General features: G+C 37.0%; 1 protein-coding gene across 1 annotated transcript in view; it reads right to left on the bottom strand.

The window, feature by feature from the left end:
* The window catches only part of LOC118740555 (cadherin-related tumor suppressor), an 816,571-nt gene extending 807,931 nt beyond the window's left edge, over positions 1–8,640 (bottom strand). Inside the window, exon 1 of the mRNA XM_036472144.1 lies at positions 7,856–8,640. The gene's annotated coding sequence lies outside the window, so the exon portion shown is untranslated. The remainder of the gene's footprint in view (positions 1–7,855) is intronic.
* Positions 8,641–13,447: the final 4,807 nt, after the last annotated feature.

Raw genomic sequence — 13,447 nt, 5'->3', positions numbered from 1 at the left:
GCATTCTAAAATGTAAACAAGAGCCTTTCCATTTTTTTTTAGGAAATAAAGCTCACCTGCAAAGGGAAAGGGAGCTTTCCAAAGAAGCAATAATTTCCGCGGACTTTTTTTCCTAATAAAAGGAAATAAAGCCCACGGGTGATATTTCCTCGGGCATTATTTCACAGCATCGTACATATTTTATTGAGCGAAGCGAATTATACAAAAGTTCTTTAGCAAAACTTATAAGTATGAACAGTTTTTAATGCACATAGTTAAGTTGCAGTTTGAAAAAAAAAATTAAGATGAAAATGTGACTGCAAAGTAATGCGAATTTTAAAAATTCGTAAAAAAGTTAAACTTTTTATTTTTCACGCATAACAGAAGCTATAATAAATTAAAAAACAAAAAACCAAAAGAGCTTCCTGATTCTATTTATTAATTTTTTTTGATGTTGACGATTTTTACATGCAAATGACGATTTTTGAGATCCAAACTGACGATTTCCCCACTTCAATGACCTGGCAACACTGGGTCAAAGTGATGCCGCCACAAGCGTTGAAACATACAAAATATGGTTACAAATAAATTTGCTGATAATTTGTAAGCGGGTTTGTTAATGCATAGTATGTATCGCAGCTATTACAGCAGGCCAGCCGGTGAATTGACACGTAACGCGCAGCTTGCGTCGGCTTTTAAAATGCCATAGTAAATTCACACATGTACTTATATGTACATATATATTTATGTATGGATGTGTTTCTTTTTTACCAACCCGTTTACAAACAACAATCAGTGTGGAGATACATTGTAGATATATGTAACTGTATATTTATTATACATAGCTCTTCGCACAACCCAAATCGCTGCTTAAAACAACTTTGCGTCTGCGTTGCGCTGCCTTGCTTAAGGTGCGAAGATTTTTTTTTTGTAATAATTTTGATTTTTTATTATTTTTGTAGTCTCTTTAATTACGATAACAGCGCCTGCTTCGCCATCAACTTCGATATTAACGCAAACATCAACACTATATTGTAGCTCTTGTTTTTTTTCGCTTCATCAACTTGTTGGTCGTTTTCGATTTAATATTGTTTATTTGTTTATTTATTTTTCTACTTACTTAAGCTTAATGAGCAAATACTTTGATGTGCTTGTATTGCTTTGACTGCTCGAAAAATTTTACTTAAATACGTTAGTATGTAAATACTCCAATAGATTGGTGCTTTAAGCAGTATTTTTTTTATTATCACCAAGGATTTTCGTTCCACGGTAGTTCTATCACCATTTTATTTAAGAATACAGCAAATCTATTATTTAATTAAGTTATCGTCAATTTATTAGTTTTATCTTTCAAAAGGCATCGCACATGATCATATTCACAGATTTTGTGTTATCAGTTTTTATATCTTTTACGGTAGATCAACTGTAGTCGCGCACGGTAATCGATTTTGATGTTTATTGTTTTGAATTTCCATATTAAATATGTTTTCGTATGTATATATGTAAATTTTCAAACTTTTAAATGGTTGTGTTTTCGCAGAACTAAACATTCGGAAATTTCGTTCATCACATAACTTGACGATGATCTGAATGAAATTCAATACTTACTTAACTATGTAGTTCTATTTGAGTTATACGATTATGCGTACAAATTTACGAGTATATTAAGCTGTAGAATTTCACTAAGGGGACTTACGATTTGAAATCAGCGCGATTGGCAAAATATTTCTGAAAACTAACACTAGGTCAATAAATCTAAGAAAAAAGAATTTGGTAAATTTGAATTTCAGAATATGCCTTTAGGAAATAATTGGCGGCCACCGTAGCCGCGTGGTTAGAGGTGCGAGATCGTCTACTCGGTAGGATCAAGATTCGATCCCTGATCAGAGCAAAATCCAAAAAAATATTTTTCAAATAGCGATCGCCTCGCGGCAGGCACTGGCAAACCTCCAAGTGTACATCTGCCATGAAAAAGCTTGTCATAAAAAAGCCATTTGCTATTCTGAGGCGGTATAAAACTACAATTCCCTCCACGTGTGTAACGAAATAAAGAGGTCAACGCAAATTGGAGGAGAAAGCTCAGCCAGAAAGCGTAAAAAAAAATGTGTAAGCACCAAATAATTTTGGCAAACATTTTAACATAATTGCAGATTGCTTAGACTACACATCCAGTAAAAATGTTCGAGCCAACAAACCCCCAGAAATTGGTGTGGCAGTATTAGAACTAAAGTTAACAAAACGCAGATTTTATTATGGATTTCGGCAAAATATCTCTTCCTTAACAATCGCCCTTATGCTAGAAGCCGAATTTTCGTAATTCGTAATTCGTAGCTACGTTACGAAAAACGAAAAATCGACAGGCTGCAACCCTTGCGGAAACCTGTGCAGCATTGCCAGCTATCAGTTGTTTTTCGAAGACAGCTGTATGAATCAAAAACAAAGTGGAAAGCAATTAAAAAAACATTCATCAAGTGCTTATTTAAACTAAAATTGTTTAATTTTACATATTTTGTATGAAACGATGGATTCTATTGTATTTGCAATTAAAGCAGCGGAGTAAGAGCGCGCTATAGAAATTAATTCACAAAGGTGTGCGAAGCTGTCGGGCATAGTAACTATGGACGCATCTATGTCAGCTTCTGGTTGAATTGTTGAACCACAGCCTCCTATGTCTGAAGAATTGGTTCTCAATACAGTTAATGCAATGACATCTTCTCTCAAGCCACTGAAAACATGCACTTCGTTGAGTGCATCACCTGTTGCGCTTGTCTCTGCCGTCGGACGCGTTTGGACACAACAACCGAAAATCATTGTACAAATAACTAAACCGGACCCAAGTTTCTCGATAAGGGGCAACAAACATTCTTTTTTGTTCGTTCATATAAAGCAGTGGATAAAAACATACGTATATGCAAAAGGCAAATTTGTCTATTTACAAGTAATTTTTAACAAAAAACAAGTAATTTTTAGCAAAAAAAAACGCCACTTCAATTCTCATAAAAAAAAAAAATATATATATATATATATCTCCTGATCCACTGACCGGATCTTAACCAGATTAGTACCACCTCTGAGACACTACCTTTCCGATGCAAAAAGAATTATCGAAATCGGTTGACGTGGTCCAAAGTTATACGGTAACATACATAAAAAAAAAATAAAAAATATTCCGACGAACTGATAACCCCCTCCTTTTTTGGAAGTCGGTTAAAAAAAACACCACTATTATTTCCTGCAAACACACATCGAATTACATCTTTTATCTCGCTTTCGACACAGAATTGTTTTCGTACAAAATTACGCAAAATTTCGTAAGTTCGAAAATACGACTTGGACTGCAGCATACTATTTGTACCATTGGTAGCAAAATCCGAATACGAAAGAGTTGCAGTGAATATTTGTTGCGAAACTTATTTTTAAAATCGAGAAACCATCTAGAAATGCGATTTTGGTAGAATATCTATTCACAACCGACTTTTGTTCCGCAATTTTTCTTTTTAGTTAGTAAGAGAAGAAAGTCTCCTTTTGAAGTTACTGCAAATGCGCATTCAACCAAATTTTTTCTAACAAGCTAGTACAGTGTGTGAAGAAGGTTGTAACCCGATCATGCATTTCAAATAATAGCTTTTGCACTTTGCTGCACATTCGCATTTTATTAAATGTTCAAAAACATCAATAACGTTGTCTTAGCTTAAGTAATGTTGAAGTTATCAGCGTTTTCGAAAATGGACTATATACATTTTTGAGTAGTGCCGGAAACTCTCCTTAGTCAATTTTAAAATTCATACCCAGACTAATTTAAAGCATAAAGGATTTTATAATAAAAGCATTTTCAGGCGTCGGCAAGGTGTCCCGAAAGTGTCCTAAACCCCCAATTTTTTCGTATTCAGAATTTCTAATTTGCTCCATATTACCCACAGTGTTCGTTGCCTTTGCTTGAGCCATGCGGCGTTTAAATCCTGGCATTAATAGGTTCTTTCCCGTGCAACCCGGACCGGATCCGGAAATTAGAGAACAAGTGAAACTTTCGCTCTCAAAAATGGGAAAATGTCCAGAACTACGGTAATGCAAAAAAAACACATTTCGCAGCCATAATTTGAGAAACAGCTTATTCACGTGGTTTTTGTTGTTGTCACTTATATGCAAAAACTCGGAAATTGAATTTTGGTTTCACAAATTTGATTGTAAATAGAATTTTAAGATTGTAAATAGAATTTTAAGATTGAAAATACATCAACAGGCTATTTACTATTATTTTAAAACACCAAATAAATGCAGGCACCATACAAACACAAAGCAGCTGATATGCACTTTGACACTTTATCCATTTTTACCCGGAGAAAAAGTCCGTGCTGTTGCGGACAGGAAGAATAAGATACTTACGATCCAATACGGGAATGATTTGCGGGCTGTTTTGGGATCTCGCGGGATCCCAAGTTGAGTACGGGAAAGAACCTAATATGTTTGCAAAACGAACACCTATTCCAAAACCTGCTGCGTTTTGGCGATCGGCAAACGGTTTCGAAAATCGCATTTTTTTTAATTCTCACGGTTGTTGAAATCACATGCCCTAAATCGAATGAAACGGGAACAAATCTACTCTGAGCTATTCGCAAAGAATGAGAGCGAGAACAAAACTTGTTCATAGGGTTGCATTAGTTTGAAATGTTTGAATATTAAAATTAATTTAACAATAACAGAAAGATAAAAATGCAAAGTCAACGAAAGACTTAAGACACGAACTTTTATTACACAGAAAATGAAAATTTGTTCCATAAATAGACAGTTCAACCTAATGATAAACGATCTAGAAATTGAAATGATCCAGCTTTCCACTGGCTTAGAATAAACAATCATGGTTCTCACTGAAACGATTTTTCCTACCAACCGCAGTTAAGTACTCAACATTTTTTTCCTCTTTTTGTTCTCTAGCAGAACGTTCCGCAGACTTTTGTACTTATTTGATTTTCTTGAAAAATTGCTCGCTACTTTCGTTAGCACTGAAACGTTCCCGAAAGTTTCGTTATCATTCAGTTCGTTTTTGTTCGCATTTTGTTTTTTACGTAAACGTTCCCGAACCATTTGTTCTCATTTTGTTCCGTTCTTGGCATAACATTTTGTGCTCGTGCAGAACTAAACCAAAGCGTAATTCCGTCCCTGGTCGTATGTCGTAAAATGTTTAACAGCTCAAAATATTTTATGCATTGTGGCATATCAGTAACAATGTTAACAGCTCAGAAAATCTCTTGGCAAACATTTTCTTTTGCATTTTACTAAATTAAAACAGTGGCACATTGTCCATAAGCAATAGTAACTTCAGAGAGGAATGCCATTTTTACATCGGCTTACAAGAGAAAAGATGTTGCAATAGAACGGATTTACGGAGATTTACCTTAGAAGGATAGTTTTTTTGTTGTTGCTGGGACTAGAAATTGAACGATTCGCCTCCACAGTGGCAGTAGACACATCATAGCACTCGGCTACGGCGGCAAGAGCAATTCTCAAAAACGAAAAAAGTCAGGAAAACAAAACCAACGTTTTTGAGGTCCGATTTGTATAGGGGGTATGCGTGAAAATAAACCGATTATGCAAATTTTTTGTGTGTTATATGTAGGCAATTTGGATTTTAACTCTAATGTGCAAGTGTTATTCCCATCCAGAAGAGACCCCGAGAAGCGATCTCTCTATATACCGACGGATCCAAGATAGATTGCGGTGTGGGAGCGAGGTTCTAATCCGAAAAGCTCCTTGTTGCTCTGTCTCTGCGATTGGGAAATGATACAAGCATCTACCAAACGGTAGTTCTATGAATCCTAGAATTCTGTAAAATTCTAGAGAATATAATCGGGTACAAGTCAAGTAACAATATATTCTGACAGCCAGGTACCGCTATTGTTAATAGCCTCACCGGTTACCAAATCCAAGCTAGTTAGGGAATGCAAAGTAATGCTGTGGTCAGTGTCTCAGTCAACTACCGGCTCTCTAGTCTGGCTTCCTGGCCATAGGAACATAGCAGGCAAAGAGAAGGCGGACGAGCTGGTGAAGGCAGGAGCCGGTTTGGATGAATAAGAAGCGGTGAAACTAGTCCAAAGAGAGATTACTTCGCATTTCCTTGACGCAGGTGGTCAGTTATACAGACTTGTAAGATATCGAGAGAACTATGGCCGGACTACAAGAGGACGAAGACCTTCGACCTGCTTAACTGATTAAGGCCAGAGGTATTCAGGATTGTAGTAACCATCACGTGGCACTGAGCCATAGCGGAAAAAATAGGTCTACCATATAAAAGAATTTGCCGCCGCTGTTAATTAGAAGATAGCGAAACATAAAACATTAGCAAAACACCTGGTAGCACAACTAACCGACCTACATATGAGGAGCTACCATAAGCGAAATCGGCAGATTCATTAGAGAATCGAAATGGTTCGACTTAGAGACATAGGATGTACATAAAATATCTCCCGCGAGAAGTGCACAGAAATGGCGCAAAAACGCACTAATTCTGTCGTAGTCAGCGACAAGGAAGCACTGGAACCAACGAACCAACGCAGCTGTTATATTCAAGATTTAACTCTTCAATACCCGAGAGATAATTCTTCGTCTACACTATCCGTCTTTGGAATAGCCTTCTATCGGCATTGCGACTTATTACAAAAACCGTCATTTTAAATACGAGCTCTAAAATTTGAAATATAGCCAATGGCTGTTGCGTGAAATTCTTATTAAATAAAATTAAATTAAATAAAAGGGAGAGACCACGGAACCCTTTCCAATATACTTAGATATCGATATATCGAAATTTTTTAACCATATTTGCAGAAGTCTTGCATTTTATGACCATCTTAGAAAATTCTACAGTAAGTGAGCAAAATTTGGAACTGATCGGTCAAGCACGTAAATTTTATTAGCAAATGCCTGGCGATTGCTTGAAAAAGATTGCATGAGGAATATTTTTTACAATAGATATTCTCTACTTAAAAATTAACCTTTGTAAAAAATTCAGAGCTCATATAAAGGATAGTTTTAGATATAAAGGACAATAAGCACTCTTTATTTAATGAAAATGTATTAAAGACAGAGGGATAAAATAAAAGGCTGCCTTTAAAAAAATAAAGAACGCATGGTCACCGTAGCCCTATTATGCGCTTTTAACTATTGAATAATATTTTAATGTTGCTTCGAGTTAAAAACTTTTACAACTTGAAATTGCGCACAGCACCCATTTCTTAGAACGACAATTGGCTAAAATATCGCTTCTGGACAACAATTTGCCAAACCCTCTGAATATTTTCCACACTTCCACCGACACATACACACACATACACACACATACAAAACATGGAGAGCCAGTGGATATGCATTTCCAATTGCAAGAAAATGTGTCGCTCCGCACGCTGCCACAAACCAGGAAAACTTTTACATAAACTGCAACTGAATGCAATGCAACAATCCATATACATATATATGTATGTACATACATACATATATGTATATGTATAAACAAACACACGTGCCTACAAAAGTAGATATGTAGGTACAGCATTGATACAAACGTACAAAGTGAATAAACTGTAAGAACTTCGAGTTTTCCGTCGCCAATACAGCGCATGCGTGCGAACGTAGTATGCCAGGCACGCAGCGGCTGTCAACCAACAGCGTCGGCAAATGAACCACACAACACCACAACAGCTGAGAGGTTGGTAAATTGTGCATGCAGACCAAAACAAAACCGAAGAACACTTAGTCGAAGAAAGGTAAGTAAGCTGGAATTTTGTGCGCGCCGAAGCAGGTAAATTGAAATATTTATCGAAAAAAATTTAATACTTAGTGAACATTTTTTACTATAAATTAGTATTAGAGCCTCTTAAACATTTACCATTTATGTTGTTTTTATGTGTTGCGACGACGAAAATCCACGCCAATTGCTTAAATTTGTGGTTTGTGGGAGCTAATATTTTTGGTTTTTTGTTTTGCTTAGCTTTTTTCTCAATCGTATTTGTTGCACGATATTTGCATTGCATACTCGCATATGAACTTGTATGTATTTATGTACACCAGTTGGCACGCTGCTCAACAACGCTGCAACACTGCTAGACGACTTACACTTCAAGCAGACACAATTCCTTTCCACAAAATTTTTTTAACTTTCAAAAAATTGCTAATTTTGCAATTGATTTTATCTAATTTTTTCCCCTTTTTTTATAAGCATTACTTTTTATTTGTGTAAGTTGTGAGTGGCAAAGCGAAATGCAATACGCGTATAACGTTCACACATTTTGTTTTTGTTTACACTTTGTTGCACTTTGAGCTGAATTTTGTGCACCTTTTTGTGGCACGACAATCGCCATACGATTGTTAATAATATTATCAGAAAAGCCGGCACGTTTCTAAAGCCAAATCTTTGAGAAGCTTTTCGTATTAAAAAATCTAGAATTACTGCGCGATTTTTAGTTTTCTTTACACTTCAAATTTAATGCTTATACTTCACTTTCAAAAACTTGCAACAAATCATTTCATAATTAATTCTTCTATATACTGAGCAAATCCACGAACGCGTCTCAGATCACATAAAATCTCACCAATCCGACACAATTCGAAATGTCCGCGCAACGTTGCTGCACAAATTCGCGGTCGCTACAAAACTGGAGAGGCAGGTAAACGTTCGCAGTGCATATCAGCCAAAATGAAGCTGATATGATTTGGCCAACTGGATGTTGTTTGGTGCTGCGAAGAGCCAGAGCCAACAGAGAGCAATAACAAATCGATGATCAGAGACGTTGTTTACTCACTCCCACTCTCTATCTTTGGCTCTCTCGCAAGCGCTCACGACTGGATCCAACTTGTAAACGCCAACTGTAGACTACGAAGTAGCCAAGCATTACCAAAAAAAAAAAAAAAAAAAATAAATGCAGACATTTTTGAACGCAACAACAACAACACTGCCGCACTAAGCGCAGCAAACAAAACGTTCAACTGCAGCTCGCCAACAAAAATGTCCACACTAAAACTGTTGGAAAAGCTGTCCAGCAAGAACATTTACAATTTACAAACGGCCGCGCACAACAACCAACCAACTGCCAATGCACTGTGCAACAGTAGAACAAGAACAGCAACAACAACAACAAAACTTGCAACAAGAACATACCATTTGAAGATAGTGGACTCTCACCTAATGTGGCAACTTGTTTTGGGCCACATCTCAACGCTCATTAGTGCTGAGCGCGTAACTAAATATATAATAGCCAAAAGAGTGTAGTTAGAAGAAAACGAATAAGAATCTTGGAAGTAAAAAGCACAAGAGCACTTCAGAGCGAGCGCAAGCAAAAAATTTAGTTAGTAGGAAAACAGCAAAGAAATTCAAAGAGCGGGATAGAGAGAGAAAGAGAGAACCGAGCAGCATAAAGTTGCAAACAAGCAAGATCGCTTGCCACCGCCGCATAGTGGGATATGCCTATACATTTTTTTGAAAAAAATTTAAAGTTGCGAGTAGGACTTAAATTTTTTCATGCGCAAGGTTGATGGACATAAATCAAGTAAAATACGAAAAATCGGCTTGTTCGATTTATTTTAAAGCAAACCTTTCATACAAACCTAACCTCGAAGAAGCCCTGCAAACGCTCATTAAAAAAAAGTTTGCAGATAATTGCAGATTAGATATTAATCCTAACTAAATAGTATGGAAATAATTAGTACTAGTATACAAAGCGCGTTGACGAAGAAAAGCTATAGTCAATTGAATTTATTAATCGAAAAAAAATATAAAATTCTTTAAATTATAAATTCAAATCCATTTATCGGACGGACAATCAGAGCTCTGTCACTTTAAACAAATATATTTGTTTTAGTTTTTTTTTCATATATGTATGTACATTAGGGTGGTCCAAAAAGTTTGAAATGTTAAGCTCTCAAATAATATTTATAACTGCATCAAAGCGCATGCAGTTTTCTATGCATTTGATATGGGGAAAAACATTTCTTCTGAGAAATGGTATAGAATTCTTGAAAATCGATATTTCCTATTGAAAAACTCTGTTTCTCTTCGGGAGACTTCCAATAATAATACCCAATTATTTACTCTACCATTTTTTAATACTAACGATTTTGTATGGGCCCCTCATTGCATTTTTTTTTTGGGTTTTTGGGGGACATATAAGAAATAGTCAATACTCAAAATGTATAAATAAATGATTGGGTATTGTTATTTAAAGTCTCCTGAAGGGAGCAGACTTTTGCGTTCGAAAAATAACGATTTTCAAGAATTATATACCATTTCTCCGAAAAAATGTTGTTTTCTCCATATAAACTACAAGAAGAACTTCATGGGCTTTGAGGCATTTCTAAATATTATTTTTTTTTTTACAAAAAAAGGTATTATTTTTTTCTAATTAGAAAAATTGTAGGGGGTGAGAGTTTAACATTTTAAACTTTTTATGCCCGCATGTATTTTTGGACCACCCCAATGTAGTTTCTTTTTTAAACCTGAAATTTCATTTGTTGCCAAAATCTTGTAAAACCGGACCACCAAAAGGGTATAGTATAAGTAACAAATCTAGTAATTTATATTTGACCATCAAAAATAAAATTTTTTCCGCCCATGGCCCATTGTGCGCTGCGTTCTTGTGGCAAACAGGACTTGCTATGCCTGCAACTGGAGAGCAGATATGCTACCTACCCATCCGTGTACCTGTTAAGCGATAACTAATAAAACATACAGGTAAAACCAGAAATTTTCACTTGTTTCCCTCAAACTCACTTTTCATTTGCGCTCTCGCTTACTCAATTAGCTGCCGTTTGTTTTAACTGAGTATGTGTGCTCTCAGCCCGCCGTTCGCTCTCGTACGCAATTAATGTGTTCTGAGCGTTAGAACATAAAATTTTTATGGTGTCATTTTTTATCAATCGAATGGTGTAATATTAATGTGATAAAATCAATACTTGAAAAGTCGTTCTTCTTTGTTTTTATTGAGCATAATGAGCGGTTGGTGCTGGGGAAAAGTGTGTTGAACGCGCTGTGCTGTTGATTAAAACGAGTTTCTTATCCTAAATCGTTGCATCTAATTTAGAAAATTGCACATACAGATGTTGTAACACTGGTAAAATACTTGTGATGATTTAATCAAGAAATGCAGTAGGTGGAGAATTATTTAACTGCTAAGATGACACTTTCAAAATGGTCTTTGAGTTGTGCTCATAAAAGGAAAGTTGGTAAATTTCAGAGTTTTCGGAAAACATGTTTGGAATAGTGGCAAAGAACAAAATGGGATCTAAAGTCTAAGGAACTTTCTGTCGAAGAACCATTTTGGGAATTAAAGCTTCAGGAAATTTCTGACAGAGACCGAAACGGGAACAAATCTTCTCTGAACTATTCGCGAAGTATGGAAGCCCCAACAAAATTTTTCTCATAGCGTTCCATTAGTTTGAAATGTTTCAATATTAAAAATTTATCAAAAACGAACTGAAAGATAATTATGGAAACTAAGTCAACGAAAGACTTAAGATACGAACTTTTCTTGTACAGAAAATGAAAAATTGTTCATAGTCTTATGAATTTGGGCGGAGACTAGCATGTCACTACAAGACTTCAGTAACAGAACTAGAACTTTGGTCTTATTAAAGTTCATTTTCAAGCCGTTAGCTTTAGCTTCACTGTGTAGCGCGTTGCCCATTTTAGACAGATTAGAAAGATGATGCGCCAAATGTTGCAGTGAACTGGACATAGACCGACGAAGAACGCAGTGCGGCGTCATGGCAGCATCTAACACATCCCCTAACACTAAAAGAAAGAGAAGAGTTGAGAGTATCCAAACTTGGCGTACCCGGCTGTGATAGTTGAAGGTCTCTAAAATTGTTCCTTTATGAAATACACGACTCCTGCCTCCGTCGTTTGTAGATTTAATAACAGCTAAGATTTTTTCTGGCTCTGCTCTACGGCGCAGGGCTGCACAAAGACACTCTCTACGAATGCTATCAAAAGCATTAAAATTCTCATTTTGGTTATTAGCGTTTCCGATAGGGTACGAGTATAACGTATTTTGGCGCGATTTTTCGCCATTCCTTGGTTGTCTTCCAAACAGAAAAATAAATAAATAATAATAATAAATTGGATGTCAAGGATTTGTCCCGACTCGGCGCTGCGTGTTAAGGGTGCAAGAATAGTACTGGAGCACGTTTTCACCCATGTATGTAGCCATATGTAGCTGTTTGTCTTCAGTGGCAATTACACAGAATTTGCTCAGACAGACGGCATTCCATACCAATGGCCAGGTCAATTTAGTGCATGTGGCAGCGCAGATGGTTTTGACCGGTAAAGCACCCTGTGAGCAACCTGAGAACGCTCCTCTACTCGCTGCTCAGTTCTTACTGTGTTCTGAGTTCGCCCGTTTGGAGTTTGCTCAGTATAGAGTTGAAGAGTGTCAAAACACTCCTGGACAATACGGGCCATTTGATTCTCTGAAAATGTAACTAAGTATAAACTCGGAGCCGTTGCAAAGTTTATTATGGGATAGGTCGAGATTACTAAAGCCTAAGACTGAAACTAATAGAAAATCCATTTCCATAAGCATCAGCACCTGGTCTGTAATCCACTCTTCAGCTGTCTATGTGTCAATGTATATGCACCTCTGGAATCAAGATAAAGGGATCCATTTGAGCGGTCCTCTGGAACTGGGGTTTTGACCTGATTGATAATGCGATTAAAAAGCAATAAAGCCGCAGTGTTATATAGGCTACCGATTGAACTATTTAGCGGCAAGGAGCTGACGCGGAGTATGCATTGGCGTCTATGCATAATATGGCATGAGTATAAGCGTGCTCTCCCCAATCCACTAGAAGAAAAATCGCGCGATATGCGCTAACTACTTCCCACGTAATTAGTTTCCTCAATATCGTTACATCAACAAAATTGGTAATTTTCGAGGAGAATGCGTAGTGTGAAACCTAGAAAGAGTTTCCTGGATCAGCTGACCGATATAAAATCAGCTCTATTCACCATGGCCTCACAAAAACAAGATATTTTGAGACATCACATCTCAGAGAGCGCCCGACCGTTGCATCGGTTTGGCAAAGCAAACCCCGCGATTGCACCACAAATCAAAGCAGGCATCACTTAACCATTTATCGAAGCATAGGTGAACAACACGACAGACTCTACTCGCCATGCGAGGGTTGGAAATACAAGCAGGCCAAGTTGCTTCATTTCACCTGACTGGTTATGGAGGAAAGCGGTATCTGCGATATCTCGAGTTAAAAAGGACACTAGACGAGTCTCGAGACCTGGCTATTGAACGAATGGTGCCGAGACGGTGCGGAAAAAGAAATTGAGCGCAAATGTGTCGAACATACATGCAGGCGAATAGTAACCACATATGCTGAAGAGCGGAATAATGATAATTTATAACATCCGTGTCACAACAGCTCAGGACCCGTGCGGGCATCATTGGTCTCCAAGTTATACCGCGGCAGCAAAACG

The sequence above is a fragment of the Rhagoletis pomonella genome, unplaced genomic scaffold (genome assembly GCF_013731165.1).
Source record: "Rhagoletis pomonella isolate Grant_MI unplaced genomic scaffold, Rhpom_1.0 Rhpom_scaffold_00006, whole genome shotgun sequence".
In the NCBI taxonomy this organism is placed as follows: Eukaryota; Metazoa; Arthropoda; class Insecta; order Diptera; family Tephritidae; genus Rhagoletis; species Rhagoletis pomonella.
Note: the sequence above shows the minus strand (reverse complement) of the source record. Positions and strands in the feature narration are given on the sequence as shown.